The sequence below is a fragment of the Oncorhynchus masou genome, unplaced genomic scaffold, assembly GCF_036934945.1.
Source record: "Oncorhynchus masou masou isolate Uvic2021 unplaced genomic scaffold, UVic_Omas_1.1 unplaced_scaffold_506, whole genome shotgun sequence".
NCBI classification, from domain to species: Eukaryota; Metazoa; Chordata; class Actinopteri; order Salmoniformes; family Salmonidae; genus Oncorhynchus; species Oncorhynchus masou.
In genome coordinates, this window is record NW_027011461.1 from 426227 (window position 1) to 438813 (window position 12587).

Here is a 12587-nt window from a genome sequence, read left to right on the forward strand (position 1 = left end):
GTCTCCTTTACATGTTAGCTAAAGGCATCTCCTTTACATGTTAGCTAAAGGCATCTCCTTTACATGTTAGCTAAAGGCCTCTCCTTTACATGTTAGCTAAAGGCATCTCCTTTACATGTTAGCTAAAGGCATCTCCTTTACATGTTAGCTAAAGGCATCTCCTTTACATGTTAGCTAAAGGCATCTCCTTTACATGTTAGCTAAAGGCATCTCCTTTACATGTTAGCTAAAGGCATCTCCTTTACATGTTAGCTAAAGGCATCTCCTTTACACGTTAGCTAAAGACATCTCCTTTACGTTAGCTAAAGGCATCTCCTTTACATGTTAGCTAAAGGCATCTCCTTTACATGTTAGCTAAAGGCGTCTCCTTTACATGTTAGCTAAAGGCATCTCCTTTACATGTTAGCTAAAGGCATCTCCTTTACATGTTAGCTAAAGGCATCTCCTTTACATGTTAGCTAAAGGCATCTCCTTCTTAAAGGCAGTTCCTGTACTTTAGATGTGTGTGTATTGTTGTGAAATGGATAAATATTACTGTTAGATATTACTGCACTGTTAGAGCTAGAAACACAAGCTACACCCGCAATAACATCTGCTCAACACGTGTATGTGACAAATAACATTTGATTTGATTTTAAAAAACGAGAATAAAGCGGCAATAGTACTGTTTGTCCATTTTGAGAGGCTGTAGCCAAAATAACTCAATAAATCTGACGTTCATTTTGACATTTTTACCTTAGAGATCTTAGTTGCGCAATTTTTCATTGAACTAAGATATTTGGTAAAGTATTTTTAAATAAAACATTTGCATGGAAACAAGTCGTATCTCGTTGAATGACAGACTTTATTGAAGAAACCCCACCGTTGACCAATCACCGACGAGGGGCTTCGGGTCCGCGCTGCGGTTCGCCTGTCGAGTAATGTGTGCCTGAACAGTCGGAAAACTCTCACCAAAGTCTATACATACATATTATGGATGATGGACACCCACAAATAAATACATACTCTATGTAATGCGTGTCGGATTGACATAAAGAATCATCTGACATGTTCTGAGTCACTGAGACAGGCACGTGGAGACGTCAGAGGACCCGCCTGTGTAATGAACCCCAAGGCCTCGTAGAGGGATAGGAGAAGCACAGCTACCATTGAAGTCTATCCTTATGGTTTATACACCAGTAAATCTCTATTGGCGAGGGATAGGATAAGCACAACTACCATTCTACAGCCTATCCTTATAGTTTATACACCAGTAAATATCTGCATTGCCGAGTGACTTTAGGACTTCCGTGTCATTACACAAACAGACGATACCTCCTTCTATTGAACGAATAGCCGCTGTTAAACCACCCAGCTACTTCCTGACGTCTGCGATTCAGACCGGAAAACCAAATATAACTCCGGGTTTTAACTCCTTTAAAAACAAATAACCACCATGGAATCAACATCTAACAACTACGAGCGGAACTGTGTTCTGTGTTGTCAGGAGCTCGACATCTTCGCCCTGGGGAAATGCGACCACCCGGTGTGTTACCGCTGCTCGACCAAAATGAGGGTGCTGTGCGACCAGAAGTACTGCGCCGTGTGCCGGGAGCAGCTCGACAAGGTAACACCGACTACCGGCCCGACTACTCTACAGCGGGGATGCGCTGGGAACACTGTAGGCCGTGGTATCTGCTCAGCTACGTTTCCAATGATCTCTCATGGACTCTTATCGAACTCCTTCAGTTCGGTCGGAGGGGGTTTATTTACTTACTTAGATAGTTATGCGTCAAAGTCAACACATATATTTGTCGTTTGTAAGTGGTAATAGGCAGGCACGAGCTAACCCCTCCACACACACACACAGTTAAATGACCTAAGACACGTAATGACTAACGTTAGCTTGAGTGTTTTCACAAATAGAACAAAGAGGTTAGTTATAACACATTTTGGTGTTATTGTAATCAAGTAAGTAGTTTTTGTATTTATGTAGGTAACTAATAAGTATGGAACCGATGCTATACGGCCATGTAAGGTTGTCTTATGAGAGAGAGCTGTCAGGCTTCATGAAGGGTAGGGTGGTGGTTATGCAATGGTTTGTAATTTACTACCCGGGACGGGACAGTCACCCCTCCCCGTACCATGGACCGAGCCACAGATGATTCATTATATTGACCAGGGCCCGGTTTCCCGACAGCGATGGCGTTTTGGTTGGACTGTTTTAACTATCCATCTTTCCTACAACGGCCGATGATGTTACATGCGTTTCCCAAAACCCCCACGTAGAGACAGCGGTCTGATAGATCAGGAAGAAAGGGATCACTGCTCTAGGATAAGTTTTCTCCATTCAAATATGACCTCATTAACATGGTAATTATTTCACAATGCAGACGACGGATCAGCTCCTAGACAGACATTAGGCCTAATGCTTACTCAATAAAAATGCACTAAATCACAGATTTGGCACGTCATTGCTCGCATGTTAGGCTACACATGATATATTTTTGACAAATTACAGATTTTGTGAAAAGTACAAGTAGGAAAATTAGAAGTCAATTAATTGAACATGAAATGTAATTTCAATATACTTGAAATGAGCCTATAGCCTAATGTTTAAATTTGAATGCATTCATCTAATTTCTTATATTTGAAATAGCTTTTCATACTTCACATCAATTGCAAAGACATTGAGAACTTTGTATTCGTAGTCGACTTTGTTCTGAAGTTATCAGCGTTCAGAAAGACTGATAAGCCAGGTGATTCTGTTTGTCTCGTTTAGCAACTCGGTCATTTCCAAGTTTCCTAGTTCTGCGACATGAGGCCGGCATTATGCCCTGTTTACATTGTGAAGTACGCTACATGACCAAAAGTATGTGGAACTCGGTAGGGAACTTTTGCAACCGAGGACAGATGATTTTTACGAGCTTCAGCACTCGATGGTCCCGTTCTGTGAGCTTGTGTGGCCTACCACTCTCGAAGCTCAGCCGTTGTTGCTCCATGACTGTTTCCACTTCACAATAACAGAGCTTACAGTTGACCGGGGCTGCTCTAGAAGGGCAGAAAGTTGACGAACTGACTTGTTGGAAAGGTGGCGTCATGACGGTGTCACGTTGAAACTCACTGAGCTCTTCAGTAAGGCCAATGTTTGTCTATGGAGATTGCATGGCTGTGTGCTCGATTTATACAACCGTCAGCAACGCGTGTGGCTGAAATATCTGAATCCACTCATTTGAAGGGGAGTCCACATACTGCTGTATATCCAGTGCATCTCTATTTAACCACGCTGTACATCTTCATGCAAAGCTCATTCCGCTACTGGATGGCGGGGTTGCCGTGGTTTTTCGCTACGGGACGGCGGGGTTGCCGGGGTTTTCGCTACGGGACGGCGGGGTTGCCGGGGTTTCCATACTGGACGGCGGGGGTTGCCGGGGTTTTCGCTACGGGACGGCGGGGTTTCCATACTGGACGGCGGGGTTGCCGGGGTTTTCGCTACGGGACGGCGGGGTTGCCGGGGTTTCCATACTGGACGGCGGGGTTGCCGGGGTTTTCGCTACGGGACGGCGGGGTTGCCGGGGTTTCCATACTGGACGGCGGGGTTGCCGGGGTTTTCGCTACGGGACGGTCGGGGTTGCGGTTTTCCTGAAATTTGAGCTACTTTGAAATCGATGTGAAAATGTATTGGTTGCAGGTGTTTCGGACTACTTCTAAATTGCACCGCGGTCGCCAAGGCGTTTCTCACAACAACAAAAATATATATTTCACTGTGACCTGCTGACTATCAGAGAATCAGGCCAAAGATGTTTATAGCTAATCCAAGAGAGACCACAACCTATGGTTTGCAATGGGAATAAATGAGTCATAGTTGGCAGAACAAGCAAGGATGGAGGCAGAGCAAAGCACGAGCTCCCAAGATCCTATTGGCTCATTTTATGCGTGTATTTGCATATTTTCATTAGGGAACGCCTACTCTGAAGTGCGGGTGTGCAAAAACTAAATTCACTTTTTGGAAACATTGGCAAATGGTGAGGGGAAAAAAGTAAACTCAACTTAGTTCATAACTGATTTTAGGTTTGGGAACCGTGAACTGTATTGAGATCAAACATTTCATCGACGAGAACATTGGCAGAATGTCGGCCAATATCCATCTCGCTCCATCTTCTCCCACTGGGCTTCCTCTCATCACCATATTTGGTAATGAGTTGAAACGCAGACCGGATGGGTTTCCTCATCACCATATTTGGTAGTGAGTTGAAACGCCGACCGGATGCTTCACATTTATACATCCTGTGAAATATCGGTCTCATTGTTCGATCTGTGATCAAGCAGTGAGGCCAGCTGTTGCTGAGTGAGTGGTGGGGAAGGGGAGGGCTGTAGGGGTGTGTCAGTTTCTAAACCCAGAAGTGCAAAATCGCAAGACTTCCAGGAACGCTTTTGAAACAGACCAAGCAGACCAGACAAGTTTGGGGTTTGAGAAGTCAATAAATATAAGTGAACAATTCTGGCTTTAGTTGTTCATTTTTTCAATCTACAGATGCAACCGAGATTTGAGCTTAAATCTTAAGTAGTTGAACATGTTATTTCTCGAACCTCATAAAAGTGACAAACTGACACGTTTTAATTTTTGGCAAAAAACAACTTCATCGGCCTCCCCGAGTGGCGCAGCGGTCTCAGGGCACTACAGCCGCGTCGTCCAGGGGAGGGTTTGACCGGTGGAATTTCCTTGGCTCACTGCGCTCTAGCGACTCCTTGTGGTGGGCCCGGGTGCCTGCAAGCTAACCCCGTTTGTCAGTCGAATGGGTTTTCCTCCTCCACATTGGTGCGGCTGGCTTCCGGGTAAAACGAGGAGTGTGTTAAGAAGTAGCTCGTCTTGGCGGGTCATGTTACGAAGGACGCAAGACTTGACCTTCAACCTCTCCCCGAGCTCGTTGGGGAGTTGCGACGAGATCGTAACTACTAATTGGATGTCATGAAATTGGGGCGAAAAGGGGGTAAAAACCCTTTTTCTGTGAAAGGCTCATTTCATCTGACGGCCTGCACAAGCGCAAAACGACCGTTAAACCTGATGACATGTTTCTGCGTATGAGCTGAGCTAGCCAATGTCGCAATGACATCACCTACAAGCATGAGCTTGGATTTGCATTGGAAAAGCAGTTCCTGCCCGTCTTCCTGCGGTCTCTGGGGGAGTTCCTGCCCGTCTTCCTGCGGTCTCTGGGGGAGTTCCTGCCCGTCTTCCTGCGCTCTCTGGGGGAGTTCCTGCCCGTCTTCCTGCGCTCTCTGGGGGAGTTCCTGCCCGTCTTCCTGCGCTCTCTGGGGGAGTTCCTGCCCGTCTTCCTGCGGTCTCTGGGGGAGTTCCTGCCCGTCTTCCTGCGGTCTCTGGGGGAGTTCCTGCCCGTCTTCCTGCGGTCTCTGGGCGAGTTCCTGCCCGTCTTCCTAGGGTCTCTGGGGAGTTCCTGCCCGTCTTCCTGCGGTCTCTGGGGGAGTTCCTGCCCGTCTTCCTGCGGTCTCTGGGGGAGTTCCTGCCCGTCTTCCTACGGTCTCTGGGGGAGTTCCTGCCCGTCTTCCTGCGGTCTCTGGGCGAGTTCCTGCCCGTCTTCCTGCGGTCTCTGGGCGAGTTCCTGCCCGTCTTCCTGCGGTCTCTGGGCGAGTTCCTGCCCGTCTTCCTGCGGTCTCTGGGGGAGTTCCTGCCCGTCTTCATGCGGTCTCTGGGGGAGTTCCTGCCCGTCTTCCTGCGGTCTCTGGGTGTGCGTTGAGAGAGCGCTGCAGCAGGTAGCTGAGTCACCTGAGTGAGAGGAGACATTTGCTGCCTTCACATGCTAGTCAGAACTAGGAAAGTCTGAAATGTCCGACTTGCTTAACTGGTTGTAGTTATACACGTGCCTCGTTCAATCAATCAGCAAGTCGGACGTTTCTGAGCTTCCATTTCCGACTAGCATGTGAACAGCAGACGCACGTCTTGGCAACTGTTTCAGCGGTTGTAGTTGGGCTGTTTAATGTGTCATTGTGGAGACATCTTTTTCCGTAAAACATATCAGTTCTAGCGTGTTAAAGCACTGGAAAAGCACTGGGTACTAGAGCGCATGAGATGCATTCGGTTGTAGGTGGTTTAAACTGCATTGTAATATCGACTCTGCTTATGGAAACCCGGATGGAGGGTTTTTATGCTCAGTTCTTGGGTCTCGAGTGGAAGTTATGCAACTCCCTTCTGTGCCTCTTATTGGGGAACAGTCCAGGGGCCTCTGTTATGGGGGAACAGTCCAGGGGCCTCTGTTAGTGGGGGAACAGTCCAGGGGCCTCTGTTAGTGGGGGAACAGTCCAGGGGCCTCTGTTAGTGGGGAACAGTCCAGGGGCCTCTGTTAGTGGGGGAACAGTCCAGGGGCCTCTGTTAGTGGGGGAACAGTCCAGGGGCCTCTGTTAGTGGGGGAACAGTCCAGGGGCCTCTGTTAGTGGGGGGAACAGTCCAGGGGCCTCTGTTAGTGGGGGAACAGTCCAGGGGCCTCTGTTAGTGGGGGAACAGTCCAGGGGCCTCTGTTAGTGGGGGAACAGTCCAGGGGCCTCTGTTAGTGGGGGAACAGTCCAGGGGCCTCTGTTAGTGGGGGAACAGTCCAGGGGCCTCTGTTAGTGGGGGGAACAGTCCAGGGGCCTCTGTTAGTGGGGGGAACAGTCCAGGGGCCTCTGTTAGTGGGGGAACAGTCCAGGGGCCTCTGTTAGTGGGGGAACAGTCCAGGGGCCTCTGTTAGTGGGGGAACAGTCTAGGGGCCTCTGTTGTGGGGGAACAGTTCACAATGAAACTGACATTACATGTGGAGAATGATACATTTGCAGCTGTTGGCCGTCCAGTAGCCTATTTCTATGCTACTGCAGCTTCCCATTTGAGACAGTAAACCTGTGGAAAGGACTGTCGTGCTCCTGCAGGCTACCATTTGAGACAGTAAACCTGTGGAAAGGACTGTCGTGCTCCTGCAGGCTACCATTTGAGACAGTAAACCTGTGGAAAGGACTGTCGTGCTCCTGCAGCCTACCATTTGAGACAGTAAACCTGTGGAAAGGACTGTCGTGCTCCTGCAGCCTACCATTTGAGACAGTAAACCTGTGGAGAGGACTGTCGTGCTCCTGCAGGCTACCATTTGAGACAGTAAACCTGTGGAAAGGACTGTCGTGCTCCTGCAGCCTACCATTTGAGACAGTAAACCTGTGGAAAGGACTGTCGTGCTCCTGCAGCCTACCATTTGAGACAGTGAACCTGTGGAAATGACTGTCGCTGGAGTCATTCCACATCAATGTGTGCAGACTGTATCATACCTGGATCTGGCAGTCAGATGTAATGGTCTACGGTCAGTTTGTTGTTTTAGCCTTGTGTTATTATGCACTTATTAATGGCCATGTTTAGTTCATTACATTGGCAACTGCAATATATCTTCCAATCAGCATTAGATTAGGCTACAGGTGATCAGCATTAGATTAGGCTACAGGTGATCAGCATTAGATTAGGCTACAGGTGATCAGCAATAGATTAGGCTACAGGTGATCAGCATTAGATTAGGCTACAGGTGATCAGCATTAGATTGAAGGTAATAGTCAGATTAGGCTACAGGTGATCAGCATTAGATTAGACAACAGGTGATCAGCATTAGATTAGACAACAGGTGATCAGCATTAGATTAGACAACAGGTGATCAGCATTAGATTGAAGGTAATAGTCAGATTAGACAACAGGTGATCAGCATTAGATTAGGCTACAGGTGATCAGCATTAGATTAGGCTACAGGTGATCAGCATTAGATTAGGCTACAGGTGATCAGCATTAGATTAGGCTACAGGTGATCAGCATTAGATTAGGCTACAGGTGATCAGCATTAGATTAGGCTACAGGTGATCAGCATTAGATTAGGCTACAGGTGATCAGCATTAGATTAGGCTACAGGTGATCAGCATTAGATTGAAGGTAATAGTCAGATTAGACAACAGGTGATCAGCATTAGATTAGGCTACAGGTGATCAGCATTAGATTAGGCTACAGGTGATCAGCATTAGATTAGGCTACAGGTGATCAGCATTAGATTAGGCTACAGGTGATCAGCATTAGATTAGGCTACAGGTGATCAGCATTAGATTAGGCTACAGGTGATCAGCATTAGATTAGGCTACAGGTGATCAGCATTAGATTGAAGGTAATAGTCAGATTAGACAACAGGTGATCAGCATTAGATTAGGCTACAGGTGATCAGCATTAGATTAGGCTACAGGTGATCAGCATTAGATTAGGCTACAGGTGATCAGCATTAGATTAGGCTACAGATGATCAGCATTAGATTGAAGGTAATAGTCAGATTAGACAACAGGTGATCAGCATTAGATTAGGCTACAGGTGATCAGCATTAGATTAGGCTACTGGTGATCAGCATTAGATTAGGCTACAGGTGATCAGCATTAGATTAGGCTACAGGTGATCAGCATTAGATTAGGCTACAGGTGATCAGCATTAGATTGAAGGTAATAGTCAGATTAGGCTACAGGTGATCAGCATTAGATTAGGCTACAGGTGATCAGCATTAGATTAGGCTACAGGTGATCAGCATTAGATTAGGCTACAGGTGATCAGCATTAGATTAGGCTACAGGTTATCAGCATTAGATTAGGCTACAGGTTATCAGCATTAGATTGAAGGTAATAGTCAGATTAGACAACAGGTGATCAGCATTAGATTAGGCTACAGGTGATCAGCATTAGATTGAAGGTAATAGTCAGATTAGACAACAGGTGATCAGCATTAGATTAGACAACAGGTGATCAGCATTAGATTAGGCTACAGGTAATCAGCATTAGATTAGGCTACAGGTTATCAGCATTAGATTAGGCTACAGGTGATCAGCATTAGATTAGGCTACAGGTGATCAGCATTAGATTAGGCTACAGGTGATCAGCATTAGATTGAAGGTAATAGTCAGATTAGACAACAGGTGATCAGCATTAGATTAGGCTACAGGTGATCAGCATTAGATTAGGCTACAGGTGATCAGCATTAGATTAGGCTACAGGTGATCAGCATTAGATTAGGCTACAGGTGATCAGCATTAGATTAGGCTACAGGTGATCAGCATTAGATTAGGCTACAGGTGATCAGCATTAGATTAGGCTACAGGTGATCAGCATTAGATTAGGCTACAGGTGATCAGCATTAGATTAGGCTACAGGTGATCAGCATTAGATTAGGCTACAGCTGATCAGCATTAGATTAGGCTACAGCTGATCAGCATTAGATTAGGCTACAGCTGATCAGCATTAGATTAGGCTACAGCTGATCAGCATTAGATTAGGCTACAGGTGATCAGCATTAGATTAGGCTACAGGTGATCAGCATTAGATTAGGCTACAGCTGATCAGCATTAGATTAGGCTACAGGTTATCAGCATTAGATTAGGCTACAGGTGATCAGCATTAGATTGAAGGTAATAGTCAGATTAGACAACAGGTGATCAGCATTAGATTAGGCTACAGGTGATCAGCGTTAGATTAGGCTACAGGTGATCAGCATTAGATTAGGCTACAGGTGATCAGCATTAGATTAGGCTACAGGTGATCAGCATTAGATTAGGCTACAGGTGATCAGCATTAGATTGAAGGTAATAGTCAGATTAGACAACAGGTGATCAGCATTAGATTAGGCTACAGGTGATCAGCATTAGATTAGGCTACAGGTGATCAGCATTAGATTAGACAACAGGTTATCAGCATTAGATTGAAGGTAATAGTCAGATTAGACAACAGGTGATCAGCATTAGATTAGGCTACAGGTGATCAGCGTTAGATTAGGCTACAGGTGATCAGCGTTAGATTAGGCTACAGGTGATCAGCGTTAGATTAGGCTACAGGTGATCAGCATTAGATTAGGCTACAGGTGATCAGCATTAGATTAGGCTACAGGTGATCAGCATTAGATTAGGCTACAGGTGATCAGCATTAGATTAGGCTACAGGTGATCAGCATTAGATTAGGCTACAGGTGATCAGCATTAGATTAGGCTACAGGTGATCAGCATTAGATTGAAGGTAATAGTCAGATTAGACAACAGGTGATCAGCATTAGATTAGGCTACAGGTGATCAGCATTAGATTAGGCTACAGGTGATCAGCATTAGATTAGGCTACAGGTGATCAGCATTAGATTAGGCTACAGGTGATCAGCATTAGATTAGGCTACAGGTGATCAGCATTAGATTAGGCTACAGGTGATCAACATTAGATTAGGCTACAGGTGATCAACATTAGATTAGGCTACAGGTGATCAACATTAGATTAGGCTACAGGTGATCAGCATTAGATTAGGCTACAGGTGATCAGCATTAGATTAGGCTACAGGTGATCAGCATTAGATTGAAGGTAATAGTCAGATTAGACAACAGGTGATCAGCATTAGATTAGGCTACATGTGATCAGCATTAGATTAGGCTACAGGTGATCAGCGTTAGATTAGGCTACAGGTGATCAGCATTAGATTAGGCTACAGGTGATCAGCATTAGATTAGGCTACAGGTGATCAGCATTATATTAAAGGTAATAGTCAGATTAGGCTACAGGTGATCAGCATTAGATTAGGCTACAGGTGATCAGCATTAGATTAGGCTACAGGTGATCAGCATTAGATTAGGCTACAGGTGATCAGCATTAGATTGAAGGTAATAGTCAGATTAGACAACAGGTGATCAGCATTAGATTAGGCTACAGGTGATCAGCATTAGATTAGGCTACAGGTGATCAGCATTAGATTAGGCTACAGGTGATCAGCATTAGATTAGGCTACAGGTGATCAGCATTAGATTGAAGGTAATAGTCAGATTAGACAACAGGTGATCAGCATTAGATTAGGCTACAGGTGATCAGCATTAGATTAGGCTACTGGTGATCAGCATTAGATTAGGCTACAGGTGATCAGCATTAGATTAGGCTACAGGTGATCAGCATTAGATTAGACTACAGGTGATCAGCATTAGATTAGACTACAGGTGATCAGCATTAGATTGAAGGTAATAGTCAGATTAGGCTACAGGTGATCAGCATTAGATTAGGCTACAGGTGATCAGCATTAGATTAGGCTACAGGTGATCAGCATTAGATTAGGCTACAGGTTATCAGCATTAGATTAGGCTACAGGTTATCAGCATTAGATTGAAGGTAATAGTCAGATTAGACAACAGGTGATCAGCATTAGATTAGGCTACAGGTGATCAGCATTAGATTAGGCTACAGGTGATCAGCATTAGATTAGGCTACAGGTGATCAGCATTAGATTAGGCTACAGGTGATCAGCATTAGATTAGGCTACAGGTGATCAGCATTAGATTGAAGGTAATAGTCAGATTAGACAACAGGTGATCAGCATTAGATTAGGCTACAGGTGATCAGCATTAGATTAGGCTACAGGTGATCAGCATTAGATTAGGCTACAGGTGATCAGCATTAGATTAGGCTACAGGTGATCAGCATTAGATTAGGCTACAGCTGATCAGCATTAGATTAGGCTACAGCTGATCAGCATTAGATTAGGCTACAGCTGATCAGCATTAGATTAGGCTACAGCTGATCAGCATTAGATTAGGCTACAGGTGATCAGCATTAGATTAGGCTACAGCTGATCAGCATTAGATTAGGCTACAGCTGATCAGCATTAGATTAGGCTACAGGTGATCAGCATTAGATTGAAGGTAATAGTCAGATTAGACAACAGGTGATCAGCATTAGATTAGGCTACAGGTGATCAGCATTAGATTAGGCTACAGGTGATCAGCATTAGATTAGACAACAGGTTATCAGCATTAGATTGAAGGTAATAGTCAGATTAGACAACAGGTGATCAGCATTAGATTAGACAACAGGTGATCAGCATTAGATTAGGCTACAGGTGATCAGCATTAGATTAGGCTACAGGTGATCAGCATTAGATTAGGCTACAGGTGATCAGCGTTAGATTAGGCTACAGGTGATCAGCATTAGATTAGGCTACAGGTGATCAGCGTTAGATTAGGCTACAGGTGATCAGCATTAGATTAGGCTACAGGTGATCAGCATTAGATTAGGCTACAGGTGATCAGCATTAGATTAGGCTACAGGTGATCAGCATTAGATTAGGCTACAGGTGATCAGCATTAGATTAGGCTACAGGTGATCAGCATTAGATTAGGCTACAGGTGATCAGCATTAGATTAGGCTACAGGTGATCAGCATTAGATTAGGCTACAGGTGATCAGCATTAGATTAGGCTACAGGTGATCAGCATTAGATTGAAGGTAATAGTCAGATTAGACAACAGGTGATCAGCATTAGATTAGGCTACAGGTGATCAGCATTAGATTAGGCTACAGGTGATCAGCATTAGATTAGGCTACAGGTGATCAGCATTAGATTAGGCTACAGGTGATCAGCATTAGATTAGGCTACAGGTGATCAGCATTAGATTAGGCTACAGGTGATCAGCATTAGATTAGGCTGCAGGTGATCAACATTAGATTAGGCTACAGGTGATCAACATTAGATTAGGCTACAGGTGATCAACATTAGATTAGGCTACAGGTGATCAGCATTAGATGAGGCTACAGGTGATCAGCATTAGAT

The 12587-nt window shown here is 45.1% G+C and overlaps 1 pseudogene; it reads left to right on the forward strand.

Annotated features, from left to right (window-relative positions):
* The first annotated feature begins 1279 nt into the window (after nt 1–1279).
* The window catches only part of LOC135535735 (E3 ubiquitin-protein ligase ZNF598-like), a 51328-nt pseudogene continuing 40020 nt past the window's right edge, over nt 1280–12587 (forward strand).